The following is a 15958-nucleotide window of genomic DNA, read 5'->3' as shown; positions in this document are numbered from 1 at the left end:
CATGCCCATTTGGACGCGTCCCTTTTCACCGGTCACTCATACACTCTTCATTCAATCGTCACAATAAAGTGCTGTAAAACAGTGCAAGGCAAACACTTCTCAGAATCTATTCTATGCAAATGACGTCTTCAAATACGAACAGAGCCCGTCGACTCCTGTTCGGGGAATCGATCCAAAAGAATTCCAGACCAACAAAATCTCACCAAAAGGGAACAGTCGTCAGTCTGTTCTGAGAGCACCTGATAGGCGAACCACGAACTCTCTCACAGGCCATCCCATGGTCCTGTTCTGGTTGGGCCGGGCATCTGGACACGCCTCCAGAACCCTAGCTTACCCAGTTGCTCCCAGGGCTTTCCCGGAGAGAATTCGGCCGAGCGAGCAACACCGTACTCTGCTAAGGCATCAGCTGTAGTCTCAATTATTCACCAAACAAGTCTGTGGGGTTTCTACCCACGCAGCCCCTTCGCCGCAACGGTAGATCCCCAGATTCCCTCGTGGTCCGGCTTCCCCGGCCACCTTCAAACAAAGACAGTTAACTGTTATCCCAACAAAAAAAAACACTTTCTCTGAGTGATCCTTATCCAATCCAATCACAAATATCACTCACCTGGTGCACTCAGGTCGATTTCGAATTCTCCACTGCCGACACCTAGACAGACCAACACAGTCTGTTCTTCTCTAGGGTTAAGCCCGTAGGACTCCGGCGTAGGGTCTTCAGTAGCTGGGAGGGATACTGGGCTCGAGAGTGGAACGGCTTGTTTTCATATCACAAACGGGTGTCTCAAATCAGGATCTGCTTTCTGTCCACCCACTCGGCCAGAACTCCTCCTTGTCCCGTCACCCCTGTTTACAGGAGGGGACGACCCTATCGTGGAGTCCCGGCGGAGTCGCCAACTGAAGGATTCAAAATTATTCTAGCGGGCTATACTCACCAATAGCCCATATGCTTTTATCCGTAATATTAATTCAGTCGGCAATGGAGAAGATTCAATCGTTTATTCATCAAATACAAGCCCTGACAGGGGAGCCTCAGTCTACACGACCCTCGGATGTGCGCAGAGGAGACTGATTACATGTTCAAAATACAAAGCATATATACGATTCATGCGTTCAAGATGACACCCTACAAGGAAAGATACAACTTGTCAGCAAGCCAAGAGGAATACCCATATAAGGCACAATTGATTTGCTAGTAGCCTAGGCCTAAGCTATTCCGGGGGCAGGTCAGTAAGGTGTCTCCCTGTCTATCTGTAGCCCGGGGAGTACAGGAACGGGCTCTGCTAGAATGTGCGCATCCCACAAGAAGGGCAGATGTGACCTTGGGTTTCCTTGAGCTATCAGCTAACAACTATAGTAGGCAGCTTGGCTGCCGTTTTGGTTTCGAGCAGAAAGCGTAATCACGTGATTTCAGGGAAACAGCACTTGCACATAGAGAAACGAAACAAAATGGCTCCGGTTATACCAATAGGAGCAAACAAGTCAAAAGTGAATCATTGGTTAATAGGCGATCATAGTGAACTCTAATTACATGATTATATAATTACGAGGTTATATTGAATATATTAGGCCAATAATGCGTGTTATCAAATTTAGAACCCAACAAGTGATTATACTTTTGAATCAATGCAAAAGTATGCAAGGGCGCCACGTGGTATGCAGTGCTTTCTACTTTTAGAAACTACTGCACAATTTTAAATTTAAGCCACCACAAATTACATTTTTCAGTATTCAATGTTACAAGAGTAAAGTGGTATTACCAAAATTCCTCTGAATTGAAAATTCGACCCAGGCCTAATCTTCACTTCTTTCAAGATGACACCCGCTGCATTTCCTTTCAATCGCTCCTTGCTCTTTACCGCTTTCTCACAAGAACGATCGACTCACCACTCTCAAGCATTCCTCCCCTCAAGACTCAGACTCCCAAGAGGTAGGTACATTGGTTTCCTCAGAGTGACACTATTCTGAAATATAACTCACTTGCCTCTATATCTCCAGTTTCTCCTACAAGCACCGTTTGTCAAATTTTGATTACAAAACATATAATCTGTCTTTTGGAAATTTGCCAAAATGGAGAAACAACAGCCTGGGGGACAACTCCACCTGAGCATTCCAATAAATCGGGATAAACACAACAGAATTCTTTTCACAGAGCAGACTTGAACAGAGGGAGTGGGCAAACAATCGTTTTCCCAGCAATCCATATTGGGTATGGAGGAGGTATGATTTGCTTTGGCTGCACCACACGACAGTGCAAGCATAACTAAAGCAGTACTGTGGGCCTGTGGTTGGACATTTACGTCTCCTGCACTCCAGAGGAGCATACTTCTCTGTACATCCCTGGAGAGTCTAAATTCCAGAACAATACCCAGTGCCAGCATATAATGCACTATTTTCATTTGTGCCTGAGTTCATATAATCTTCCCTCGGTGGCTTAGTGTATTTCTTTCCAGCAAGATATCGAAGCCACTATCTATCACTTCCTACTACTCACTATTTATAATACCGACAAAGAAAATGTTTAATAAATCATGTCAGTAATTTATTTGATTGAAAACCATTAGTGTCCTGCAACATCTTTTTGTTACACAGAGTTATGAAAACAATGAGAGTCTCTTAACTTGGCACTGGACACAAATGATAGAGAAACTCATAACACCCCTGCATGCAGTTTTACGTTATGTTGGACACCTTTTTGATTACTCATGCATGCATACTTTGGACCTCATTATGAGTGCCCCCAAAATAATCACCAATCATCAATATTTCTCCACCGTAGCATAATTGTTACCAGGGATGAGGATAGGGAAAAAACATGGAATACAAACTTCTGGAGAATACCATGCAAGAATGAATGTTTCTGCTTTGATCCCTGCAATCTGTTTGTACAGTGTTTCGCACTAACATTTTGAGTGTGTTCAGCAATCAAAATCTCTGTGTGAAATAACAAAACAGGGTATGGGGTTGTTGGACTTGGCCAGTTTTCCCCCAAATGTTTTTGCTTTCACCCCCCTGTGTTAGGATGTCTCCCCCATGGTAAAGAAAGTTGTATAGGCCATGTGTGGTATGAGATGCCCTGTTTAATGTGAAAATGTAATGCCATGGTGTGTGCACTTATTAACCCCCCATTGTGTAACTACTCTGGTAACGTGACGCATTTAAAATGGATGCCATGGCTATGTGTTGTGCCGCCTGACTACAGTAGGTTAGCGCTCTAGTTGTTTGGTACCCAGCCATCCCAGCTTTTGGAGGGAAAGCCTGGCACCCAGGGTGCTCTATTCCTCCCCCTGAGCCAGTTTGAGCTAGTTCCCCAGAGAATTCTAGAAGCTGCTGGCACTGTCTGGTAGGTGGGGTGAGGGGGCATATAAATAAGGGGGCTATGCTATGTGCTGAGAGAGAGCGGGGACAAGAACGTGAGGGGACCTGCTGCCAGGGGATACCGCCACTTGGGCCTGTGTGCTGGACCCTGCACCTAACTAGAACCCCTCTGCTGTCCCCCAGGGCTACTGAGAGCCCCACTGCAGGAGTACAGGCTGCTGTATAGGAGGAGGGCCACGCTACAGTGGAGGATGGTTAAGGACTACCACCCTGTCTTGATGAGTTCCTACTAACTGCTAACCTGGCCCGGTAGTGTCTGCTGCTCTGCCCCTTGGTCCCTGAGGAAGGAGTGCCATCCTAGGTCCCTGAGGCTGGTGGGACCTGGCGCCACGCGAGCGCTACATCTAAAGGTCCCTGAAGAGGAGAGCGTTGTATTGGGGCTGGACTGGACCACCCAGGAGGTAAGGAGCGTTACCCTGGGGCCCCTGGGGCATGCTGACGGGACTGTCTGTCCCCCCTAAGCGCTATAATCCTAAAGCGCTGTGTGTGGCTAAAAGCAATATTTTGACCCACGGACTTTTATGAATTACTGTTGCACGACCTGTGGCTTGTGCGCTGGGCTCCAGCAGTGATAGCTCCTAGGCGCTTGGTGGCTGCGGGTGTGCTGGAAGCGCTACTGCCTGGACTGCTGTTTTAAATTAAAAGCGCAATCCCTGCTGTGCCCCTCTGAGCACTGTGGCTCTGGAAACTGTTGGTGCCCTGAAGCGCTGTGCCTTGGAGAAGCGGGAGCCTACCCTGCATGTGTGATGCGGTATGTTGCTGCTTGGAGTAAGAGGGAGCCTACCCCTCGTTGCCGTGAATCACCACCGCAGCACCGAGTGTGCCTGAGGCCCGTCATCACCGCCGCGGCCCAGTGCCATGCCAGGAAGGTGCCCGCTGCTCACCGGGGCCTCCGCTGTGGCCCCCGCGGTGTGGGGAGGGCCACCGCGAGTTCAGAAAAGCCGCGCTAGGCCTGGGAAGGTAGCGTGGGAGGCGTCGCCTGATCAGGGAGAGGGCTGCGTCATTGGCCACGCCCCCCTGAATGCCGCGCTGTCATTGGCGGGAGAGACCACACCCACCAAAAGCCGTGCTGGGATAGGCGGCTGCGGGCGCGCCTCCACCATTCTGCACCTGGATTTGCCCTGAAGATGGCAGGAAGCCGGAGGAGGACGACTGAAGCCCCGGGTCCCAGGAGGGAACCCGGGTGAAGCCTGGAGGTGGGGAGAGCCCCATCCGGCAGAGAGACTTGAGCTTCTGGGGAGAGTTGAGGCCCCGCGGAATAGCCAGTGAGTGGGGCCCATCAAGGAGTTGGGGGGTGTGTCGGGGCACATTACCGGTGCCCACCCCCGGTACTTGGAAGTCCACATGGGACACAGGGTCCTGGGAGCTACCCAGCGGTGCCGCTGTAGCGGGCAGCTGCAACGAGGGGGCATTCCTGACCTTTAAGTACCAGAGAAGGAGCCTACCACGGAACAGTGTCAGGCCAGGACCGCCTCGACACGACTGCCCCGCCAGACAAAGGGCAGTCACCATCGTTGGGGGTCTTGTTAACTTGAGGGCCTCACTACCCAGGATGCCTGACATGTTTGGAAGGGGCTATGAGGGAAATGCCTTAATGCTTTACGCCCCAGACTAGGTTTGTTGTCTGCAGGCACACAGAGATGCTCCAGGGGTTTATGTTCATGAAAGAGGTGCCCCTGTTAGAAGGCATGATGTTTAAGCCCTGATGCCCACAGGTTAATGTATGAAATAAGGCATGCTCAAGAGATTGTGGCCCCGGCCAGACGTTATGTAGGCCCCGTGACAGTGGGAGGATGTCTACCCCTGCCCTAGGCCTTTCGGCTAAGAGGGTGATGTCTAGCCTGATGCCATGCATGGTGCCCGTTGGGCTTAAAAGTGTGGACCATGCTTTTAGGTCTCAGGAAGCTACCCTAGGTTTACTTGGTATGCCCTGCTACTGTGATTAGGCCCCATGCTCGTAGGATTCATGCCTGATATATTTTGGTGTACCTCCTGTTGCCTCACTGCTGTTGATTTTGGACATAGGGGGCTCGAGGCTACTCTGATTATTCCTGTCTAGGCCTGATGTTAATGTTGTATGCATATTGTTCACTTTGCAGATGGTAGTGCAAGTCATACCGTGCATGTACGCTTAATGGTTTATTTTATGCTGAATGCCTGCTGTTATATGCCTACTGCATAAGGTTATACCAAGAGTTAACGACTATGTCTTCCTTGCATCCTCGACCCTAATGGACTTACCTTTTTCTCCTTTTCCCTTTTCCCTTTTCCCTGTAAATAAGCCCTCTATATATATTGCCCTGGCGCCAGTTGGCGCGGTATTGTGATTACTGTGTTTGCTTTTGCATATTGGAGACAATACAAAAGTTATTCTTTTCTATCTGAACTGGTGTTGTGCATCTTTTTGTGGTGTGCCTGGTGTGTCGTCTGTGCCTACTGCGTGGATGCTTCACACATGTCCTCAGGAGTTTGGCCTGCCCGCTCTGCACCATGCTACCCCCGTAGAATTGGCTACCCAATTTCTAACAGGGGCCTTCATACAAGACTCAAAGAAGGGATTTCAATCAATCTTCTTTATTAATTGGTCTGTTCGAGTCGGGGCAGGGATGTAGTAAAAAAAAAAAGAAAATCCCTCCTTGCCACCGCATCTCTTCTCATCATCCCTCCTTTCCTAGCCCTGCTCCAGCCAGAAGCACCCAGGCTTCACTGAGCCAATCACAACTTTGCAGTGCAGCATTGTGATTGGTCTGAGAGCTGTGGTTTGGCGTTCAGCCAGGTACTGGGAGCCTGGGCATGTTGTTCACCCAGGCTGCAATGTAGCCTGCGTGGAGTACATGCAAAGTGTGCATGGGTGTTTGACCTGCCTGAGAAGGCTGGCCAAACTGTCATGTTCACTATTAACACTGCATACCACTCCTGTGGGTGCCTATTATTCACCTGGCCATTCTTCCAAGAATCCAGGACACAAAAGAAAGCGATAATAAACCACAGTTTATTATTGTTTTATTGTTATTTTCTTTGGGCTGCTGAAAGGGGGGATAAGCCCCCGCTGGTTGTAGTGTCTTTTACATTCCGCTTCCTCCTACCGCAGCATACAGTATTGGATGACGATATTTTGCCAGTGCGCATTATTTACAAACACCAAAATAGAAGTCTCTAAGGAGTCAGAAATGTGTGGGACAATAAGTCCTAAAAAAAACACCTTTTTCCTTTCTTATATTTCATTTCGTATAATTTTGAGGGCACAGCACACCTCAGGCACTTCTACCAGGCCCTCACTGCTGATTGTAGTACAATGCGTCTTGTGTGGTCACAACTAGTGGTGCCCATCTTCGAATGGGCTTTCAAACCATTCTACGATGGCCACCGCACACATGCGTAAGCAAGGGAAATCATCAGTTGATTTTTGTTATTCTTTATAAACGCATAATACCGGCCTCAACATCCTAAAAACAGGATCAAGTTTTATGCACCTAAACGGAATCTTTGCTCACAATCCACAGCAAGAGCAGCCATCACTCGAGCAAAGAGAGCCAGGATGGGGGGGGGGGGGCGTGCCTTTTCCCATCTGGCTGCAAACATTTGAAATGACCTGCCAACAGATCTAAGGCTCACGGATTGTTACCTTACTTTCAGAAAGAGACTGAAAACCATACTGTTCCCTAAAACAGACTAAATTCCCCAGCTTAATGCACCAGCCTGTCGTACGCTCTTGCAATCTTAGCGCCGTGATATCCTATCTAGGATGAATGTTGCGCTTTAGAAATACTATGAATATGAACATGAACATATAACAAAAACCATCCCTACGTGGCTGCCCATGCATGTACTTGGACGAGTGACCATCTTAGAATGGTTTTTGACAAAGGATACCAAAACCCATTACAAAATAGCCACCCAAACAACAACAGTTCTGGACTGACCTCTTACAATATTTTTGTTATAGTTTAGCTTTAGCTTACTACTACAAGGAACATAGGGGCATATTATCAAGCAGGGTGTTAATAATTATCGCTGTTTTAGCGGCAGAAAACTGCCGCTAAAGTGGCGATAATGGGCTTGATAATATGGCCTTATGAATTCCAATAGAAACCCATGTTCTGGTGTGAACATGGGCTTCTATTGAAATTCTCCAGGGCATGTTATCAAGCCCATTATCGCCTCTTTAGCGGCAGATTTCTTCTGCTAAAATAGCAATAATTTTAACGCCCTGCTTGATAATATGCCCCAAAATTCTTGCGCTCTTTGAGAAACAATTCATCATCAACTGCATTGGAAAAGCCAAGAGTGCTACAGCTAAAGTCAGGTTGGTGGCTTTGCAGTTGCTGGGCCAGGAAAACAGGCCCCCAATGACTATCAATTTATGTAGGGACATGCACGTTCTGACATCTGGCCATATGGCCAAATGGAAAGAACCAACTAACTGCTTCACTGTCTGATTGCATCTGGGGGCCACTGGGAAGAAAGGCTGTTGGGCCCCGCCATTGCTGGTTCAGGTCATTTTCCAGTTGTTTTCTGGGGTTCATCCTACTATGGTAATGCAAACTGGGGCAAGTACATTGCTTTCTACACTTGACTCTCAGGGTAGCAAAGGTGAACAGGAACAAAACTCTCAGGGAGGGGCTGCACCAGCTCAGACATTATCAGCCAATGGACAAAATAAGCTCAATGTTCAGCCCAATGCTAGTCTTTTAAGAAAACAAACAGCAATACTAAAGTCTACACAATTGTGCTAAGTATTCAAGCCAGTGATCCTGATTGTGATTCTCCATTGTGGTTCTACAACCGCTGTGAGCACTCATGCTAATCTATTGGTGACATGTCACGGCAGTATTTAGGACAAATGCATTTTCAGGCTCATGGGAAGTCTCAAACTATCTAAACAAGACAAGCGTGCACACATTCCACATTTGAATAAGTCTATTACCTTGTTGTGTAATTGGTAATGGGAACGCCCTTTATGCTCCCCTGCAGTGGATCCAGTACCCCAGGGTGCTAGTTAAGCAAAGACAGTCTCAGCAGATGTTGAGTAGGCCAGGTTAAACCTGTTTCTCTATATGCCCAGCCATCTGACTTGACTCCTTGAAGAAGCAGCCTTGGCATGACAGCCAGGTGCAGTTTGGGTTTTTACCACTGTTGAAGAAGATGGCATAGGGTTGGTCTCAACTGAGCCATCTAGCTAAAGCAGTATCAGGCCTCAACTGACCTGTATCAGTCATTAGGGCAGTTGCAGACTCATTTGGGTTGACACAGGTAGTTGTGGTACCATTGGGCTGATGTCATCAAAACAGCTGACTTGAGCAGGAACAATGCAGCTCCTCAGGAACAATGCAAGAATAAGTTCATGCCAAGAAATAGATTTAAGATTCCAGGAAGATCCTCGCCCCATTCTAGCTTCCTTTCAGCTTTTTAGCTTCCTCTGGATGTCCCACACTCCTGGAGACATGCTGGCCTTTCTCCTCCTGGGCAGTCTCCCTTCTTGCTGGGCAAGGCAGAAAACTTCCCTTTCGCAGCAGAAAGGTAAGGCCCTCCACTCCTCCAGAAATAAAGTGTAGATTTCAGGTAATGCCTGCTAACTTCTGAAAGACTGGCTGTCAGGCAGACAGCCGCTCTAGTCTAGTACTTCAATTACTTTGCAGAGCACTCCCTTTCCTTGGTCTTGAAGAACTTGGAACTGGAAACAGGTGGGGGTGACATAGGTCCGATTTGTATACACATTTCCATCTTGAAATCAAGGAGAGGGGCTCTAGTGATCCAAAGGGACAGAGCACCTAGGTAACTTGATAGTTAAAAAGCACATTTTCCCTCTGGAAATGTCATTACATTCATCACCATTGATATATATAATATTCCACCCACGCGTCAATTATTCATTTAAAAATTAAACCTAACAGCCCTACTCAGAGTGTGTGAGCACTTGTGTGCATATTTAATAATTCATATAAAAAATTCAATAAAAACATATATCATCATAAGCGTAGTAAAAATGGAGAAAACAATCTAAAAACATGCAAGTAATCTCATAAACCAAGAAATCATCAGAACGCAACATCCGGACAGGAAAATTACATGAGACAGGACATTTTGTCTTAAATCTGTTAATCCGAGATTTATCGTAGGCAGGACCCCGCAGGGGAGGAGAAACTTCCCTGTCCTTTATTGGTCGCTCACTCTTCTCAAATTTAACAATGATATTATGCGTCAACGCGTTTCGGTAGAAAAGTGAAAAATAGAGCCACCTTTCTCAGGACTAACAATTTTTCTTTTCCTTATCCCAATAGTACGTACAAGCCGGTGATACAGCACTCGGGGAGGTGTGGCTCCGGGTAGAATAAGGATGGAACACACTACGATACGATATCAAACTTAAAAAACCTTTACCTTTCTTTATTTTCATGGAATAGGCAGTCTATTTGATTACCATTCACTTTCAGGGGAGTCACCTCCCTTCAGTTCTATAATAAGTCTGAGGACATATCAATAGTCATGTCCTGGAATTTAAAACACCATATTGGAAATCCTTTTATCAATTGGTAGAAAGAGAGCATATAGTAACTCTTTTACCCTGTCCCCCAGAACGCAAAAAAATAGCTCCGTCTTGATGCGGTCCCTGCTTTCTCCGGGGTCTCTACTAGGCTGTTTCATTTGAATAAATAAACCAATACACATTTCCATGACAAAAGAATGTGAATCTACGGCCTCAACCTTCAGAATCAGTTTTTTGGGGGGTTCTTTTTTCAAGCGTCTCTTTTCAGGCTTTTCTCCAGATACATTCTTGGTTTAGAGTGGTGCTTTCACATCAGGTAGCACTGGAGCAGTCTCCAAATTGGAGCACACACTACATAGGCTCAAAGCAATGTGAGGTTTCTGAACCTGACTGCCACCAGCCTCCCTGAAGCAGAAATTTGGGATTAACAAAAGAATAAACCTGACATTGAATTGTCCTGAATTTGCACAATAGAAACTGCAATACATTCCCTTATCGCTACCTTCAACCATGAGGCAGTGCTTAGGAAGAATTAACTTGCCAGCATCCTCTTACTAACATTGGTCCTCGTGCATTTAATAAAGTTTACCCCATCTCCAATCCCCTCTCTTCAGTGTCTAGATCTCAAGCACAGGAATACATGAAATATACTTCCACTATCTAAGGAAGCTATCCTAGTTTGCCATCTTGCACTATGCAAAGCCAGGAATAACCACAATAGATCCTACTTGCTGATGTTAAATGTTAAATGTCGTATACTTGTAAAGCGCACAGCTGCCCCAGCAAAGGAGCGTCCCGGCGCTGTATACCGCTGGGGAACCCATCCTGGCTTTCCCTGTGAGATGGTCCCTCCTGGGCATCTCCAAGGTGAAGACAAGCATCCCCGGCGCTGATGGGGCCGTAAGTAGAGATTAAGCAAGCTATTGCCCAGAGTTGCTGAGTGGGACCCATGGTTGGAGTAGGCACCGAGGCGAGAATTATCGAGTCCGCTGACCATGGCCCAAGACCCTGCCACGTCGGGAATCGAACCCTGGTCCCGGGCCGACCTCTGCTTCCGGGTCTGCCGCCTCTAACCAGTGAGCCACACCACTCCACGCACAGACCCCTACTAATGTACATGTGATACTAGCACACTACACACAGAATAGCAGTGCAGGGCTCTCGACTGACGTAAAAGGGGAACTTTACTCCCACTGATTAAGGTTAAAGGTCCGGATATACTAGCAATCTCCAGAAAAGAATGCTAAAACCACAACTTCAGGGGCTATACTCAGATAGGAACAATTGCTGTCTTTCCACTAAGAGGACACTCTTGCTGCCTGCCCACCAGGTAAGTGAACAGGTCCAAGGCATCACTTAGACAGGAACAGGCCTAGTCCTCTGTGTAGGAGAGTAGGGTCTGCTTCCTATGGTTTTTGCTGTGCTTCACTGGTTTTTGGACTTTTGTATTGCTGTGGCCCCTCCAATAAGGCCCATATCCTAGCTGTTCTCCCTCTAAATTGATACCATGTACTTTCGGTACATACCAGATTGGTTACTGAGACACCCCTGTGAGCCCCTGTATATGGTACCTTAGGTACCCAGGGCATAGGGACCCCAGAGGCCTACCAGGGGCTGCAGCATGTATTGTGCCACCCCTGGTTAGCCTTCCAAACTGACACCACAGGTCTGTACTTACAGCCTGGGTAAGGTGGTGTAATCACCCCTTACTTAGATATAGTATACCTATATCTATATACATATACAGACACATATTAAACTATAAGTCACTCCTATGGCAGGCCTTGACAATCCTGGAGTGCGTGGTTTTGTGTGGTGGGTGCCCTAGCATGAGCTGAGCCCCTCTGCAGCTTTCAGAACCATCTCCTTATATCTGTTCTATGATATAGCCATACCATATACTCTTAAGTGCATTATAATCCTCCCGGTTAATGCTAACTTTGGTTTGGCCTTATCAAAACATGTCATGTAAAGTGTCAAACACTTTGGAATACTACCCCCTCACCAGTTCTGGCAGCGGGGGTAGCATTCCACCCTTCTAGAGGGAGAAGACATGTAGTTACTGGTAAACCCGGTTAAAGTTAAACAGAGCCCCAGCATCACAAAATGGATGCTGCTTCCACAGACACAGGTCTGCCCTCCTGCTGCTGGACGAAACTCTTGCAGGGGAGGCCTGGACAATAGGTTTCATGTCCAGGGAGGTGCTGGCACCTCCCCAGACAGGCTTTAGTGAATTGGGGCAGGGTGGGTTGCATTCAGAGAATGCTTTTCAGACACTGCCTGGGTCACACAAGGTGCTACATGCATTTCCCAGTTCAAATCGGTTGCCCCAGCTCTGGCACAAAACTGGACAAAGGGGAAGGTGTGTAACCCCCCTTCCCCAGGTCCACCCATAGGAGGGACCTTAGAGTTAGTCCAGCCCCTAAACTTACTATAAGTATAGAACCCCAGTCCCTAGGACTTTAGATTACCCTGGACAAAGCTCTGCAACATATATCTGGGACCTTCTACAATCCGTTTCAACTGGAAGATGGAAGAAATCTCCGTTGTGGTCAAGGGGTGACCACTCTGTTCAAACAGGCACCAACTGCATCTTTGCCGGTCTGCATTTTCGAGGCTCACACCGGATCCTGAAGAAGTTGCAACACAGGGTACAGACTTCCAGACATCTCTGATGCTGACCTGCGCTTCCAGCAAAGCTGAGACCTGTTGCGGACACAAGAGATGTGGGACAGGAACTCCTGGACATCCTGCATCTTTGCAACTGCACCTACTTTCCGAGGTATCCTGAAGTTGTGCATTGGGGTATTTGAAGCCCCTTTCCCAAGCACCTTTTGCACCAAAGCTCAGAGGCCTACACTCCACGAGTATTCCGTGGGCCCGCTTTGTGCATTTCCGCTTGAGGCCCCTTCACGGTTCCTAGTCCATTGGCTTGTGAGCCCCACATGGGGCCATCTTTGATTTGGTGAGCTTTCCTGGTTGCTCCAGATGTGCTCCCACTCCTCTCCAAAGGAGGAATCCCCCAGACCTTGCTTGTCTGTACCGAAGCTAATCTTGTCATCTTGCATGGATTGCTGTTGCCAAGGCTTGTTGGGTCAAATTCGATTCTAACACTGCAGTCAATTAGATCCTTTGTGGGACAGCTTGAATCTAGCTCCTGGTTGTCATCAATGCCTCCTGGTTCTCGTGGCTGAAGTGTCAAGCTTCACCTCCTTCACCTGAAATCACCCGACATCGGCTGGCATCTTATCCTCATCATCCTGGTCGCTGGCTAGAGACCCAGACTTTGTCTCCTCTGCTTTCAGGTTCTTGACATCTCCAATCCACCCGGACTCTTTTCCTCTGGTCGCCTGCAGCATTGTTTCGCAGCTCTTCCATTGTAAGCGACGACGAAACCCGACACCAAAAGACACCTATGCACCCAGCTTCCGTGGGTGAGGTAACACAAGTACTCCGGTGCTCCCGTGGGTCTTGACTCTCGGAGTGTCCTAGTCTAAAAGGGCTCCATCGTAGTTCACCTAGAAGTGCCTTTAATCTTTAAAATTGTAATTTGTTCCTTCTCCATAGAGAGTCAAGGGTGATCCAGGGCTGTGTTTAGACACTGCACGCGTCCCCCGTGGGCCTCCTGCATTCTAACCTTAGGTGGTTATAGGTAGCCCAAGCGGTTCTACATGCCCTAGGCCTGCTTTCTAACTGTTCCGTGGTTCTTATACCAGTATTTTAGTATATGGTTTGTGAGGCCCCTAGGGCATAACGTATACTGTGCAACTAATTGTATGCTTAAGAAGTTCCTTGTATTGTACTTTTACCTCCGACCTCGTGAAGAGTCCAGAGGGGTTGTGTTAAGAATAAATACATATATGTATGATATATACCTTGTGTGGTATACTTTCATTTGAATATTCAAGAGATTATAATTGATAAAACAACTAGCTTAAGTCGCCTCTAAGTCTTAGCCTGAAGGCTGCTCTCCACAGCTACCGCTAGGATAGCTTTCTATAAGGTAGACTTTACAACCAACCATCAATATGGGTCGTTTGGACTGGTGCAAGGTGCCCACTAGAATAGTGGACATCATACACCAGGCCAACTTCTCACACTCTGCACACACCTTAGAATACTATGATGCTAGGACGAACATCAAAATATGGATACCAGATTATACACTAGGTCAGGCTCTCTGGGTGGGGGACCATACAACTATGCCATGCAAGGAGCATTCTCTTCGAAAAGCTCGCCTTGCACCATAATGATGTGTCTCCCAGTCACCACCACCCCATCCAAATTCCAGTCTTCTCCTTCCCAGCTGGATGTACAGGTGTATTGACATTTGGCAGCTGAGGAAAGGGGGTGAATTAGGGCAACAGGTACAGCAGTGTAGCAGAGGAGTTCCCCATGAAACATAGAGTCTAAATCCAGAATATACAGAAGCTTCACTCCTGTCCACTGAGAGGACACTCTTGCTGCCTGCCCACCAGGTAAGTGGACAGGTCCAAGGCATCACTTAGACAGGGACAGGCCTAGTCCTCTGTGTAGGAGAGTAGGGTCTGCTTCCGATGGTTTTTGCTGTGCTTCACTGTTTTTTTGACTTTAGTATGGCTGTGGCCCCTCTAATCAGGCCCACATCCTAGCTGTTCTCCCTCTAAATTGATACCATGTACTTTTGATACATACCAGATTGGTTACTGAGGCACCCCTGTGAGCCCCTGTATATGGTACATTATGTACCCAGGGCATAGGGACCCTAGAGGCCTACCAGGGGCTGCAGCATGTATTGTGCCACCCCTGGTTAGCCTTCCAAACTGACACCACAGTTCTGTACTTACAGCCTGGGTAAGGTGGTGTAATCGCCCCTTAATTAGATATAGTATACCTATATCTATATACATATACAGACACATATTAACCTATAAGTCACTCCTATGGCAGGCCTTGACAATCCTGGAGTGCCTGGTTTTGTGTGGAAGGGTGCCATAGCATGAGCTGAGCCCTTCTGCAGCTTTCAGAACCATCTCCTTATATCTGTTCTATGAAATAGCCATACCATATACCCTTAAGTGCATTATAATCCTGCGTTTAATGCTAACTTTGGTTTGGCTTTATCAAAACATGTCAAGTAAGGTGTCAAACACTTTGGAATACTACCCCCTCGCCAGTTGTGGCAGCGGGGGTAGCATTCACCCTTCTAGAGGGAGAACCATGTAGTTACTGGTAAACCCTGTTAAAGTTAAACAGAGCCCCAGCATCACAAAATGGATGATGCTTCCACAGACACAGGTCTGCCCTCCTGCTGCTGGACAAAACTCCGGCAGGGGAGGCCTGGACAATAGGTTTCATGTCCAGGGAGGTGCTGGCACCTCCCCAGACAGGCTTTAGTGAATTGGGGCAGGGTGGGTTGCATTCAGTGAATGCTTTTCAGACACTGCCTGGGGCACACAAGGTGCTCCATGCATTTCCCAGTTCAAATTGGTTGCCCCAGCTCTGGCCCGAAACTGGACAAAGGGGAAGGGGTGTAACCCCCCCCAGGTCCACCCATAGGAGGGACCTTAGAGTTAGTCCAACCCCTAAACTTACTATAAGTATAGAACCCCAGTCCCTAGGACTTTAGATTACCCTGGACAAAACTCTGCAACAAATATCTTGGACTTCTACAATCCATTTCAACTGGAAGATGGAAGAAATCTCTGTTGTGGTCACTCTGTTCAAACAGGCACCAACTGCATCTTTGCCAGTCTGCATTTTCGAGGCTCACACTGGATCCCGAAGAAGTTGCAACACAGGGTAAAGACTTACAGACATCTCTGATGCTGACCTGCGCTTCCGGACACAAGAGATGTCGGACTGGAACTCCTGGACATCCTGCATCTTTGCAACTGCACCTACTTTCAGAGGTATTCTGAAGTTGTGCATTGGGGTATTTGAAGCCCCTGCCCCAAGCACCTTTTGCACCAAAGCTCAGAGGCCTACACTCCACGAGTATCCCGTGGGCCCGCTTTGTGCATTTCCGCTTGAGGCCCCTTCACGGTTCCTAGTCCATTGGCTTGTGAGCCCCACGAGGGGCCATATTTGATTTGGTGAGCTTTCCTGGTTGCTCCA

Source organism: Lissotriton helveticus, chromosome 1_1 (assembly GCF_964261635.1).
Source record: "Lissotriton helveticus chromosome 1_1, aLisHel1.1, whole genome shotgun sequence".
Taxonomy (NCBI): domain Eukaryota; kingdom Metazoa; phylum Chordata; class Amphibia; order Caudata; family Salamandridae; genus Lissotriton; species Lissotriton helveticus.
This window is presented reverse-complemented; position numbering follows the sequence as displayed.